Source organism: Physeter macrocephalus, chromosome 11 (genome assembly GCF_002837175.3).
Source record: "Physeter macrocephalus isolate SW-GA chromosome 11, ASM283717v5, whole genome shotgun sequence".
Taxonomy (NCBI): Eukaryota; Metazoa; Chordata; class Mammalia; order Artiodactyla; family Physeteridae; genus Physeter; species Physeter macrocephalus.
In genome coordinates, this window is record NC_041224.1 from 173,825,140 (window position 1) to 173,839,425 (window position 14,286).

Sequence of the window (14,286 nt, forward strand, 5' to 3'; positions counted from 1 at the left end):
TTGGCAATCTGTGTATCTTCTTTGGAGAAATGTCTGGTTAGGTCTTCGGGCAGGCAGATTCTTAACCACTGCGCCACCAGGGAAGCCCTGGAGGTCCTGCATCTTGATTGGCACATGGGGTGATAAGAATCAACACCCCCTCCCCAAGCAGGCTTATACTCATCCTTCCATCCATGGGCAGGCAGATTCTTAACCACTGCGCCACCAGGGAAGCCCTGGAGGTCCTGCATCTTGATTGGCACATGGGGTGATAAGAATCAACACCCCCTCCCCAAGCAGGCTTATACTCATCCTTCCATCCATCCAGAGACTTTTCATGAGTAGCTGCTGTGTGCCAACAGGTCCTACCTGGTGTCTGTCCTCGTGGAACCCAGAGGGGCAGAAAGACAGAAAAATCAACACGTGAATTATTATAATCACTAGGAGATTGTGGATAAGGAATCAGCATTTCATGAAAACTAAAGCCAGAAATGAAGTCTGGCTTCACAAAGGAGAATCGGCCACAGAAAAATCATCATCAGCTGTCAGGACGTCCCCCTTCCCCGCTGTCTGGAGCCCCAGGTCTCACCATCTGGTTCCTCCCTCCTCCCCCATCTCTCAACTCTGGCTTTCTCTTCCTGCTCCTCTGAGCACACAGCTCAGTAACGGTCACCCCAAAATGACAGCCTCAGCCCTATGTCTGCGTGACCTCACAACTCACTCCATCTCCCTGGGGGCCTAGATTCCCAGGAGAAAAGCTAAGTGGCCTGGCTTGGGTGGGGTCTTCTGTTCTAAGCAGCTGTGGCTGGGTGGGTGGGGTCACGTGGGGAGAGCTGACTCTTCTCACCTGTAATTGGGAAGGTTCCCCAGGACGGGCGTGCAGGGGTGGCGTTTCACGCCCCCATTTCGTGGTTTAGGGCTGCAGTTGCCAGCCTTGGGGTATACACAGGTGGGGAAATTTGTTTAATCGAGGAATTGGCATGAGATTTGCCAAATTCCAGTCTGCCCTCTGTTACCACCATCATATGATAAATATTAAGAAAAAATAGGAAAACCCTACTTCTGGAATTTTCAAAGAGTAATTATTTTTCATTAATTCATTTATTTAAGTCTAATTAATTAACCAACCACCATGCATTGTTCCTGGTTTGTTTTCATTTTGCCCAAGAGAACTAAGACCTTGGTCATAGACCTGACCTGGTCTGTGGACCCACAGTGGGGACCCGAGGGCATTAAGGAGCCCACAGAGGTCACTTAACAAAGTAACAAAACACTGATCTGTGCTGGCACTGGGCTCAGAGCCTGCCATGTGCGATTTAATCCCGAGCCTCCACCTTGTGGGATGGAGAAAATGAAGCTCAGGGCCTTGTCCAGAGTGGCACAGACAGCAAGAAAAGGAGCGGGATTGGATTCCGGGTTGTTGACTCCTAAAAAAGGGTCCTTTCGGGTGAGGGAGACGGATGGGGTCCCATCTATAACAGAGGCAAGCCTGTGGTACGGGTGAGCTATAGCAGAATGAACGAACTGCTCAGAGACTAACAGAGCGACTCTGGAAACTTCCCCAAAGAAGTGTTTACTTAGGCCTTGAAGAACAAGAAGGCAGCATTGGCCAGAGGAGGGAAGGAGGCACCCCAGGCAGGGGATGGACACAGGAGTGTGGATGCAGGTCTGGGAGAGTGTGGAGCGCCCTGGCCAGACTGTGCAGTCAGAGCCAGCCGAGCTTGGGGTGCAGGGAAGCGACACCAGCCAGTCTGTGATTTTAAAAGCCAGCCTGTTGGTAACGTGGAGGTTGAACCAACATTTGCAAATTAGAAATCTGTGCTGGAAAACACTTTTAAATAAAGCAAATGTTTGGCGTATGCAGAGAGACGCACGCAAATGGACTGATTACTGAAAATGCATTCTGGTGTAAAAGCTACACCAAGGTTTCGCCCCCCTGGGGGGCAGCCTTGAGAGTGGCCTCGACTTTGAATGTTAATTCCCTTCTTGGAGAAAACCACTGCCTTTTAGAACAACTTCCACCCTCTTCCCTGAGAGTCTCTCGTTGTCATTCATACAATGATTTTGTTTATAAAGCCCATCACGGGCACAGTCGAATTTAGCAGCTCTGTGGGTGGGCGGGGCTTAATGGCCCGAAATGACAGATGAGGAAGAAGGCTCAGACTACCTTGGGAGCGCGCCTAGGGTCACACGGGTGGAGTGGGAATGTGGACCAGGGTCTCTGTACCGCCAAGTCTCACCCCGATGGATGACTTCTTACCAAGTTCACAGCCCTGTGATTATGCAGTACACCTGCAAGTGGGAGGGTTTTTCTGATCTGGGCTTTCCTTTGTCACGTGTCCTTGCTGAGTGCTTAGTTTCCTGGGCTGCAGTAACAATAACACAAGCTGGGTGGCTCCGAACAGCAGAAATGTAATCTGGAGGCCAGATGTCCGAAAGCAAGGTGTCAGCATATGGCCACGCTCCTTCTGAAGGTTCTAGGGGAAAACCTTGCCTCTTCCAGGCTTCTCGTGGTTGCTGGCAATCCTTGGGGTTCAGTGGCTTATAGCTGCATCATTCCAGTCTCTGCCTGCACCTTCACATGACATTCTCCCTGTGTGTCCTGTTTCTCTGCATCCAGATGTCCCTTAGGACCCACCCTGATCCAGTGTGGCCTTATCTTAACTTGCTTACATCTGCAGAGACCCAAATAAGGTCACGGGGACCAGTGGTTAGTACTTGAACATATCTTTTGGGGGACACAGTTCAACCCGTTCCACTGAGAGACTGCCTGGGGGGCGGGGTCTCTAGTGGACCATGTCATGTCCTCAACCAGAAGGTTCTGTGAGTAGTCACTTCTCTCCGGCCCGTGGGGGGGTCTTACCTGTCCCCTTCTCAGGCTGACTCAGCACATACCCCCAGGGAGCCCCTGGATCCCTCTGGCCCCTGTGCCAGGATGGGGCGAAAACTCAGCTGCTGCCAGCTTAGCGCTCGTGGGGATGGGTTGCGCCGCTTTGGCATCCGTTTGGGATGCTGCCAAAGCCTGGACGCGGTGACTGGGTGACAGCATGGGCACGTTGCGTGTCTGGGGGAGCATGGTCGCCCCCGGCTGGCTGTAGCATCCTCCCTTGGGGCTCCAGACAGCACCTGGCGCCTTGCTCGGTCTGGGTATCATTCTGACTTCAGGGCGGCCACGGGGCAGCTGTGTTTGGGGAGGTGGCACAGAGCTTAGACATTCGAGCTAGTCTGGTTCTTTCCCCTTCCAGCTAACAGACATCTCCAGGGCAGGGACGTCTGGCCATCTCTGTTTTCCCTTCAGCACAGCTTTGGATGCATGGGAGCTGCCATGTATTTACAAATTCAGTCACACTGTGGCAGGCACTTGGGGCCCCCGAGATACCCCAGGGCGAATCTCTTCACTCCATGTGCACTGCAGGGCTGCTGCGGGGTTCGATGAGCTCGCGTACGTCAATTAAAACCACACACTCGAAAGATGTCAACTCTGGTTGTAATCCAGGGGATGTTTAAGGAGGAAGTGGCAGAGCTTGACTGAAGAACAGAGCGTAGTCCAAGATGGCTCCTCGCGGGGATGGGTGGTAACGTGGCCCCGGTGGGAATAGATCACAGGAAAGGACGGGGGGTTTGGTCCCCCGTAGAAACCTGTTGCATTTGCAAGTGGAAACATGCAGATGAGTTATGCTCTAGATCTGTCAAGTCTGCAGCAACTGTGGTCCACGAGGTGGGAACATCATGTCCCTAGAGACCAGACCTTCTCTAAAGGCAGGGACCCTTTAGAGAATTCTGTAAGAGGCCTTCTGCCGAGAGCTAGAGGAGACCCAAGGGGAGAGGGGGGACAGGGGTGAGGGCAGCACGGGAGTCTGGGCAGGAGCGGTCTGTCCTATTGGTAGCACAGAAGGCAGCCTGGGACGTTTAGGTTTGTAGGATGGGAATTCAGGGTCTTAGGAAACGGGAGCCTGGGGCAACCTGGGTGGGCGTGGGGTTGGCAAACCTGAAAATATAGGCTGCCTGGCCGTTTAAGGAAAAAAGTTTGCTGCAGAGAAGAATCCAAGTGGCCCAGGGCCAGCAGGGCAAGGGCTCTGAAGGTTTGGATCTGTCCTCACCCTCCGTGGCCTTGACCCCCCAAGTTGCTGGAATGCCCCCCGAGGGCAGGGGATGCTTCTGAAAGACCACAGCCTCCGCCAGCAGTCAGCAGAGTGCCAGATGCCTAGCCCACGGGGCGCAGTTGAGGAGACCCGTTGCCCGAGGCAACATGCCAAGTGCTGGGTCCCAACCCCCACTGCCTTTGAGGATATTTTTCCCAGGGAGCATTTGGAAATGCCGGGGCTCGGATCGTGGCTCCACTACCGGGCCCGGGCCCTGCCCTGCTGGGCCTGACTCTTCATTCAGCCCAAGGCCCAGCCTTGCAGACACGATGCTTGTGGTGGGTCTAGCACAGTGCCGGGTCCACAGGCACCCTGGCTCCTGCTGATTCAAAGCAGAGAGCCGATTTTGCCACGCGCGGTCTGGGCAAACTCTGCCCAAGGGAAGCAGCAGGTTTCTGGAAGAGGGAAGAGGGGCAGCCAGTGCCGGGTGGTCCCAAGCTGGGGCAGTGGCCGTGGGCACCGGAGAAAGGGCCAGTGGGATGGGAGAGTGTTTCAGGGAAAAGAGCCCATCTCCTTGGACTTGGTGTCCTTTTGGGGTGAAACAAATGCCATTTTGTCAGAGCTCCTCTCCTTAGGGACAAGACGATACAGTTCGCGCTAATGAGCTGTCGTTGAACACACGCTATGTGCCGCATCTGTGCAAGGGGCTGGGGACCCCTAAATGAACTGGACAAATTAGACAGTCCTGCCTGTTGGAGCCCAGCGGACTCTGGGCTCCCCCGACCCCCGGCCCCGTCTAACTCCGGGCAGCCGGAGGGCAGAGAGGAGGGAGAGAGGCGGTCCCGCTTCGAGCTGCTCGGGCTCGAGGCTGGAGAGGGACAGGGCTTGCGGGGCCTCTGGTGGCCTTTGTGCTCGTTGAAACGTTTTTTTTTCTTGGTATAAACTGTTCCCAGTCGACAGAAGAAGGAGGTTTGGAATCAGGCCCGTGACCTTCTGCAGGTGCTGAGCTGTGGGTCTATATAGATTGTTAGGTTTCTACATTTTTAAAAAAATCCCTAAGGCCGTGCTGTGCCTGAAAGAACAAGCTTTTCCACCAGTTGACCTGCTTCTCTCTGCCTGCGGAGCTTCAAGAGGTCTAAAAAGAGGATCCTGCCTGCCAGCCCCGTCTGCAAGCCGCTGACGGGACTGCAAGGGTATACAGCCAAGGTGCAGAGGTCGTTACGGGCAGGATGGGAGGATCCAGGCGCCCCAGGTGGCCTCATTCCGAGGGCTCTGTTGGAGTCGCTGGGGCGCTATGTGGCACCCCCATTGGGTGGACCATTCATCCACGCGTAACCCCTGCCCAGTAGCTCCTCTCTGCTGGTGCTGGCTTGGAGCCGAGGGCAGAGACGGATCAGGCAGACTCACCACTCTAGGAGTCAGGTCAGACAGTGGTGTCTCTAGAGGATGTGACACATGCTGTCGGCCAGGTAAGAGCAGGGAGTGTGGCCCAGCGTTGGAGCCAGAAGAGGCTCATCAGAGGGGCTTCCTGGGGAGGGGAACCTCTGAGCTGTGTCTTAAAGGAGGAGTAGCAATCAGCCACGTGAAGGAGGGCAGTCCGGGCAGGAAGAACCGGGGAGGGGAGAGCTCTAGGCAAAACATGCGGGGACCTGGCATGGGCCAGTGGGAGGGGCGGGACGCCAGACCTGGGGCGGGAAAGACAGATGTGCATGTGCAGGTTTGACCTGCTGGGGGAAGTGCTGGGACCCCAGCCTGGCTCCGTGTCCACAGAGCTGGGTTCCAGCAGAGCACGCGTGTGGGCCTGTATTCGGTGCGTGTGTGTTCGTGTGTGCGGGGGTCGGGGGAGTGGAGAGTCGCTGCAGGAAGAGGCAAGCCAAAATCCAGGCAGTGGGATGGTCAAGTCAACCAGCCAACTGTGCTTTACTGGGTGGCTCCCAATACAGGCTCACACGAGGTCCCAGGGTTCAACCCTCACCTCAGAGTCACAGTTCGCTAAACCTCCCAACATTTCCACAAAGCGGGAATTATCATCGCATGTTAGCAGTGATCTCGAATCTTTACAAGGCACCATCAGGGACTCAGCCTCTGCTCTTCCTGGCAGAGTTTTCTGGAACCTTCCCTCACCATTACCACTCTGTGCCCTAAACCTTCAGAACTTCTTTCACGTCCATTTTTCCTTCCTTTGAGCCCTTAACGCCTGCTCTTTTGTCCTCTGGAGCACTTTTTTGCTTTTGCCGCTCCTTTCGATCTTGGCTAGGTACCACCTCGGGCAGCCCCTTCTCCCTGACCTTGGCCGCTCCCACCTCAGCCTGTGGTCCCACATCACAGCTGTTTGAATCCCACTTGCAAATAGTTCTTTAAGGTCCCCAGCGCCCCCCCCCCCAAAGGTGTACAGACTTGTTTTGTGTCTGTATTATTTGAAAAAAAAATACTACTACTTTATGTCGATCTAATGCAGCAGTAGAGAGCTCTACAGTTTGCAAACGGTTTAGGAGCGCAAAGAACAGAATCTCCCTCCAGGCTTCTCTCTGGGGAGCCTTCCTCACCAAAGCCCCCCTCCCATATTTTCCGGGCCACCCATTAGCTCCCAGCAGGAGCTGCCTTGCCCTGCTTATTAAGCAGCCTCTAAAATAGTACTTTACACTTCATGCCCTGATTCGAGTTCACTTATGCATTTGTTCCTTCAAATAGCTCTGCTTGGCATATCTTTTAATTTAACATTTGAAAAATTTTAAAATCAATACACGTACATTGTAACAAATCAAATTGTGTAGGCAGGGGTACAATAAAATACCTGATATATTTTGCGTGCTTACTGTGTGGCAAACGCTGTTCTGGGGATGCTACTTATATAAACTCATTTAATCCTCACCTCGACCGTTCCCATTTCTGCGTGAGCCAGGGTTCACATCCAGGCAGTGGATTCATCACCTTTAGGCCATAACTGTGGATGTCAGCTAAAGTGAAAAAGAAGGTTTGACTCCTCCTCTGACCATTCTTAACCTATTTTTATTAAAGTACTTCAATCAGTTACTTTTTCATCTTTTAAATAAATGGCTTTGCCCATCATCCTTTCACAGTGCTTCTGTCTCTGCATTTTGGAAGACGAGGTTATCAGTGTCTCGCCATTTTTCCTGCCTTCCCTCTCAGATTCAGAATCACGCACCTTATGGGGTTGATATTACATTGGGGTGTTTATATTTACCTCCTGTCCTATATTCTCTGCCATATGCTTTGTCTGTAGATTGACTTTAAAAATCAGAAACAGCAGGCAACATTGATACAATTATTGCTCTATCAGAAGTATCTGATGCTGGGTTAAACCATGTGCTGGGATAACATTTCTCCCTCCGGAGATCGGCGTCACAACCCCTGGATCACTCAAGGCAGAATGTCCCGTAACACATTCAGATGGACTCTCTTTGCTTGTACTCCATCCATTGCTTAAAATCATGCCATATTTTCGTTTGCTTCATGTTTGGATCATGACCTGACTATGAAGAATTTTGTTTTTTGTTTTTTCATCCCCCCTGGAATTTCTAGTTGCCTTTCTTTTTTCCTTCTTGCTTTTATCTGCCTTTGTCATATCTTCGTTTTTTTCACACTCTCCCTTTTTTCATACCACCTGTTCTGTTGAGCCCCTCCCAGTTTTCTGTTTTCGTTTGTATCCTCTCAAGACCCTCTCTGTTCCTGAACCAAACGGTGCTGCTTCCTCTGCATACCTGCTCCCTAGAGATCTTTCTGGGCTCCCCTTTGCTGCTTTCCTGGGTTGGAACCTCCTAAAAAAAGATATATGGAAAGTAAACTGTCTGAAAATGTCTGTATCTTATACTCACACTGAGGGCAGACTTCCAGGTTCAAAATGATTTTCCTAAAGAATCTTGAAGATTTCAGAGCTTTCCATGTTGCCCATGAGAAGTCTGATTCTAGGTTCCTTGTAGTTTTTCTATTTTCCTGTTTTTCTTTCCTGGCAGATTTTAGGACTTTTTCTTCGTCCTTGACATTTATGCATTACATGAGGATACCCTCCATTCATTCATTCTTCTGGACAGTTAACAGATCCCTATAATCTGAAGACTTGGTCCTTTAGCTCTGGGAGATCCTAATATATTTGATTTTTTAAAAATCAATTTGTTTCCATTCCACATTTCTGAACCCCTTATTTGTTGGCTTTTAAACCTTCCAGAATGGGTCTAGGTACTTTTACCTTTTTTTCTCGTCTTTTCTTATTTCTTTGCCTTTCTCCTAGAAATTTATTCTAGATTTTGTTGACTTCATTTTCCTGTCCATCTTTTTAAAAAATTATTTCTAAAAAACATTTTGGCCCTGATATTTTTAATTCTTAAGAGCTTTTACTTATTCTCTGATTGCTCCTTTTCCTAGTAGGAAATCGGTTTTTGTTTTATAGCCATTAATATACTGAGTGGTGGGATAGTCATTAGAGCTTTTTGTTTGTTTATTTGCTTTAATCTGTGAGTTACTTCTCTCTCCTCTAAGGTCAGTTTTTTGTGTTTGTTTATCTGGATCTTTCTCTCGTGTCGCTCCTTTGCTTATGTGCCTATTTATCCGGAGTTGAGAAAACTCTAGCAGCTGTTGTGAGTGTCTTCCTTGGCTAATAAGTGACCAGACTCAGAAAGATTGAATAACTGGCCAAGGTCACACAGGGAGGAAGGGAACAGCTGGGAAATCCCAACCTTCTGATTTCTGATCTGCTTTTCTCTGAAACGCTGCTTCTCAGTAGCTGGGTGTTACTTTCTTTTCATACATGGCTATCCACCCCACCCCGTAAAAAGGCCTAGATCTTTCATGCCTGGATACCGTGCCCTCTGGCTTCCATACATCTTGGAGGTTCTGGGACTGTCTCAATGTCAGTTATTCTCTTCTGCTGCCTCTGACTGTGCTGATTGAATTTGTGCTTCTCAGATCACGCAGACTGATTTAGGGTTTGGAAAAATAGACAGCAAATTTAGGGCATCCATCCCAGTGCTTTATACCTACTAGGCCTTCAGTACCTGTTTTCCAAAAGACTCGATTGGTTTTAGGTAGATTTTAGGCCCAGACTCATTCACTTTGCTGACCATTGGAGCACTGGAATTTTCCGCTAATAGTCGGTTGTGGGAGAAGGGTGGCATCGGTGTGTCAGTAAGAGGACAGGAGATTTGATCCTCAAAGCCCTAGAAACACCAGTTCCAAAGAAAAAATTGCGAATACATCAGCTTTTCTGTCACCTTCCCCTTTTGCAATTCAACAGTTTTCTTTTCCGTTTTTAAAAGGGCAAAGATAATGTTAGTTAGGGCAAGTAGAAGGACTGTAACAAATGACCCCAAAATGTACTGGTTCAGACACAATAGAAGTTTATTTCTCGTGCATAAATAGCCCGGTGGGGTGGGTGTACCTGGTGGGTGGACAACTCTCCTCCATGCAGTGATGCAGGGACCCAGCTTCCCCATCTTGGGTCTCCGCCATCCTCTAGGACCTTGTCGCCATCCAGGCTGGAGGAATGACAAAGAGAACAGCTCGGCTGCTCGGCCTCCCAAAGCCCCGGCATACGTCACTTTGCTCACATCCCTTTGGCAAGACCTCAATCACGTGACCACACCTACCTGCAAGGCAGATGGGAAATGAAGCCTGGCTGTGTGCCAGGGAAAAGTGGAACATGGATTTGGTAAGACAGTCAGCAGTCTCCACCAGAGAGGGTGTGGTGAGCCATCCTGGAGAGACCTGCCAGAGCCCCACCCATCTGTCTGGCAAGCGTTATTGCATGCCCACGGTGTGCCAAGCACTGTGCTAGGTGCTGGCAGTCCAGAAAGGAGTGAGACACGTTTCTCATTCTGCAAAGCGTAGCAGAAGAGGCTGAGGGTAGTCAAAGAGCATCCGTGAGATGCAGCGTGCTCTGTGCAATACCAGGGAAAGCAATGGGCCCAGCTTCTTTGCAAAGGAGGGAGACTTATTTCTGCCGGCAGATCCTGGTAGCTTCAATAGATGCCTGGCTTTCTGATCTCAATCTACTCTCTCATATATTTCTAGACTTAGACTATATTGAATAATGGGATGTAGGAGCTGGAAGCAACCCTGGAGATTGTCTGGTATCTTGCCCACCCCACCTAATTTAAAGTTGGGAACCGTGAGACCTGCCAAGGGGGAGTGGCCTGCTTGAAGTCACACGGCTGGCCAATGACAGACCCGGTACACAGTCAGCACTCTTCCCACACCCCACACAGGTGTAAACCCTCGTTTTTTTCTCCTTTTCTCTCATGTCCTTCGACTGGTGTCAGATTTCCCATCCACTTGTCTTCGTTGCCCCAGTAGGAGGCCTGCTTGAGTTCCTTCCAAGTTTCCAAGTTCCGTGGTTGTCAGGGAACATGCAGATCAGTCCTGGGCTGGTTGCTTCTCCTTGGCCCAGCGTCCTTTGCCCAAAGGTGAGGGCTGCAGAATCTACTCCCAGTCTCCCCCAAACCCCCAGAAAATACCCAGGCTCCTCCCTCTCAGGACAGGAGACCCTCCCATTGGGGGTGCCACGTAGGGACCCGCATGTACCAGCCTGTGGAACAGCGCCCCCTAGAGGGACTCCTAGGTCCCCCAGGGCTTTCTACCTGCATAGGGAAGAATTCAGAGAGGTTTATGACTCCAGATAAGGTGCAGAATTAGGAAAGTGTGGAATAAAATTAGCTACGTGTATTTTAGTTCATTTACCCTCATCTTCTGCTATTGAGAACTTTCTCCTTTGAATGTTCTGACTTGCAGAAAGGAAACAGTAAAATCACTTGAAGGAAATTCACAACCGTCCTTCAGCTTCAGGGAGGTCCTCCTATCATGCGGGATCCGAGATGGAAGCACTTACTGGGAGATTTTCGCTGTTCCTTGGTGGTTTTCATTTATTCAGCAAATGTATATAAAGCCTTCTGTAAGCATAAAACTGTGCTAATTACAAGGGGTGAGGAAGGTACAGTCTTTGCCCTCAGCATGAGCCTCAGCCTCTGTGCCCAGTGTGAGTTGGATTTTTTTATTAGGTGAGAACAGCAGGACATGGCTGAGGATAGAGCAAGAGGTACCCTCTGTACCAGAGGTACAGAAGGGCAAGGCCTCTTCCAGGCTAGCCAGGCCCCAGCGGGCAGAGCCCAGGGCAGCGGAAGACTTTGCCACTTGGAGGCTTGGGTTTCTTTTCTTTTTTTTTAAATTGGAGTATAGCTGATTTAAAATTTCATGTTAGTTTCTGGTGTACAGCAGAGTGATTCAGTTATACACATAGATGTATATTCTTTTTCATATTCTTTTCCATTATGGTTTAGTACAGGATATTGAATCTAGTTCCCTGTGTCAAACAGTAGGACCTTGTTGTTTATCTGTTTTATTGATGGTAGTTTGCATCTGCTCACCCCCAACTCCTGTTTTATCCCTCCCCCTCCCCCTCCCCCTTTGGTAGCCATAAGCTTGTTGGATGAAGGCACAGTGGCTGCTGCGTGCACGGGGCTGTGCTGGGGAGTGAGCGGGTGGCCCGGACACGGTCAGCACTTAATCCATGGTAGCTGTTACCATGCATGACAAGGTGGCTAAAGGTCCCAGGCAGTGCTAGTTTCAGAAGGGCGAGTGGTGCTGGATTTCTAAGTACTGTCAGCGTTAACAAATAGCAGCAGCAGAAGGGAAACACATGCCTTTCGAAGGGGCAAGCCCACCTGGCCCCCATCCCCGCTTTATGGACAAACAGGCTTGTGGAGGGAAGTCTGGCCCATTTATGTGCCATGAGACAGGACTGAGGGCACATGATTTACAAGTACCTTTAATTCCTTTTTTTCCTTTTTTTTCTGGGCTTCTTTATCTCTTTTTTTAAGAACGTTTTCCCCCCAGCCTTTTATCTTCAGTGATCATTTATTGATTCTCTCTTTTATTTTCTAACATAACGTTTGAGATGAGTAGGAAGCAATCCAAGGAATAGCTCCAGAAGGCGTGTGCTTAGCAGAGAAGTGAGCATGAACTGCTGTCTGGCTGGTGCAAGAACTTTCTGACTGGCGCTGACAAGAGCGATTGCTCATGGGAGGCAGTGATTCCTGCAGCCCTGAGATGCTCCAACAGAATTCTGGGCAAATCTGGGCAAATGTGGGGAAATTATTAGAGAAGAGGGACTGAGGGTTCAGCGAGTGGTCAGATGGGAAGAACCTTAATGTTCCCATTCCCCCACCCCACCCCATGTGAATCAGGGGAAGGGGGTTCTGCTCACGCATTCAGACCTGTTTCCACAAACGTTTTCTGAGCATCTTCTGGGCACCAGGCTCCGTGTAGACGGTGGCGGAGATGTCAAGGGAGCCGGTGTGCTTGGACTGAGTCAGGAAATAGAAATTATGCAAATGAAGAATGTAGGAATTAATCCAATAGCTCTGGGCTCACGACAGTGTAAGGGCTGATGCCTCTGGCTCCTGCAGTCATGGACAAATCACTTACCCCCAGTGAGCCACAACTTCCTCTTCTGGAAAATGGGCGCTTATGCATTTGTTTAAAACAACTTACTGAGTCTCTTCAGTACACTCGACATTGTTCTTGGCACTGGGGCTCCAGTGGAGGACAAGACTGCCCTCATGTGGCTAATCTTCAAAGTGAGGAGGAGGAGAAATGGAAAATACTTTACTTTCAAGTAGTGATCATTACCTTGAGGAAAATGAAGTAGGCATGTGAATGAAGAGTGAAGAGTGAGGACCTTTACAGACAGGGTGGCCAGGAAGACTTCTCTGGTGGCGCGATGTCTGAGCAAAACCTGAATACTATGAGAGCAAGTCAGCTCAAAAGTTTCGGCAAAGTGTGTTCTGATAGAGGGAAACAGCAAGTGCAAAGGCCCTGGGGTGGTATTTGCAAAAAAGGTGGCGGGTGCTAGTGTAGTTGGTACAGGAATGACTGAGAGGGAGAGTGGGAGGAATTTGGACAGGTAGGCAGGAGCTGCATTATGTATATTTTGGGGAGGAGGACACCTGATAGCAAAATCCATTTTAAAAAAATTCCCCATTCGTTTTGGACAAGTACTGGATCAAAATTGTAACCCTGACTTCTCTCTGCATGTCAGTAGCAGTTTCTTCCAAAAACCTATCTTTCAGACGGATGCTATTTCCAGCCAGGACACAGACACCATTGGAGAGATCCATATGCAGAGATGGAATTTTGGTATCTCGGTAGATGGTAAAACCCACCCAGGCCGTGTCGAAAACGGATGCTATTTCCAGCCAGGACACAGACACCATTGGAGAGATCCATATGCAGAGATGGAATTTTGGTATCTCGGTAGATGGTAAAACCCACCCAGGTCGTGTCGAAAATAAATTGCAAATGCTCCTGAGAAAGTGAAATGTTGATAGGTACAGCCCTCCAAAGAAAAATATTGATGACATACAGGCTGTTGATCCACAGCTACCCGGCAGAGCTGTTTGCTCAGCAAGACCTGAGCGCTAAGAAATCTCAATTACAGGCGCCGTTTTATTCTGTGCCCTTCAGAAACGTCGGATCTCCCCAGGGGCATTTAGAAATGAGGACACCCAAGTGCCGGGGTGGGGAGCCCACTTCTTAAAAGGACTTTCTGGCCACATCCCTTTCATAGTCTAGTTAAACTTCTGAGCTTGGACCCTGGGGCACAGAATAGAGACTGATGCCTCCGTATCGTCTGCAGGGAGGGGTCCACATTCCTCTGCAACCACTTCAGCTTCTACCGTTTCTCATCTGATCACGATCTTCAAGTTGGATTTCCTTAAAAGGATTGTCCTTTCCCTGGTGGGATTTTTGGGGGAGAGAAAGGAACATACATTTTCTCAGTAAATACCCTTTATTTGCAACCTTCACCCATAAAGCGTGGCCGTGGGGAGAGGGAGAGAGGTGTGCTGGGCACCGAGGATGAGTTCTCATTTAATCCATGTAACAGGTACGTGTTATCATTGCATTTTGTACACCAGGAAACTGAGGCTCAGAGATGAAAGAAGCGGGGCGGGGGGGCTTGTGGCCCTTTGCTAGGAAGCGATAGAACAGGGCACTTGGGAGCGTGGGCTTGGCGCCAGATGTGTGGGTTAAGTCCGGCTCTCTTACACCTGCCAGCCGTGAGACCTGCCTTGGGACATCCCTTCCTCTCACCGGCCCGAATTTGCTCACTGATAAAACATGATGATAGCACCTCCTCCTCTTTGGTTGTTGTGAGGGTTAAAATTGTCAGTGGATGTAAAGTGCACAGAACACTGCCTAGCCCCTAGGAAGGGCT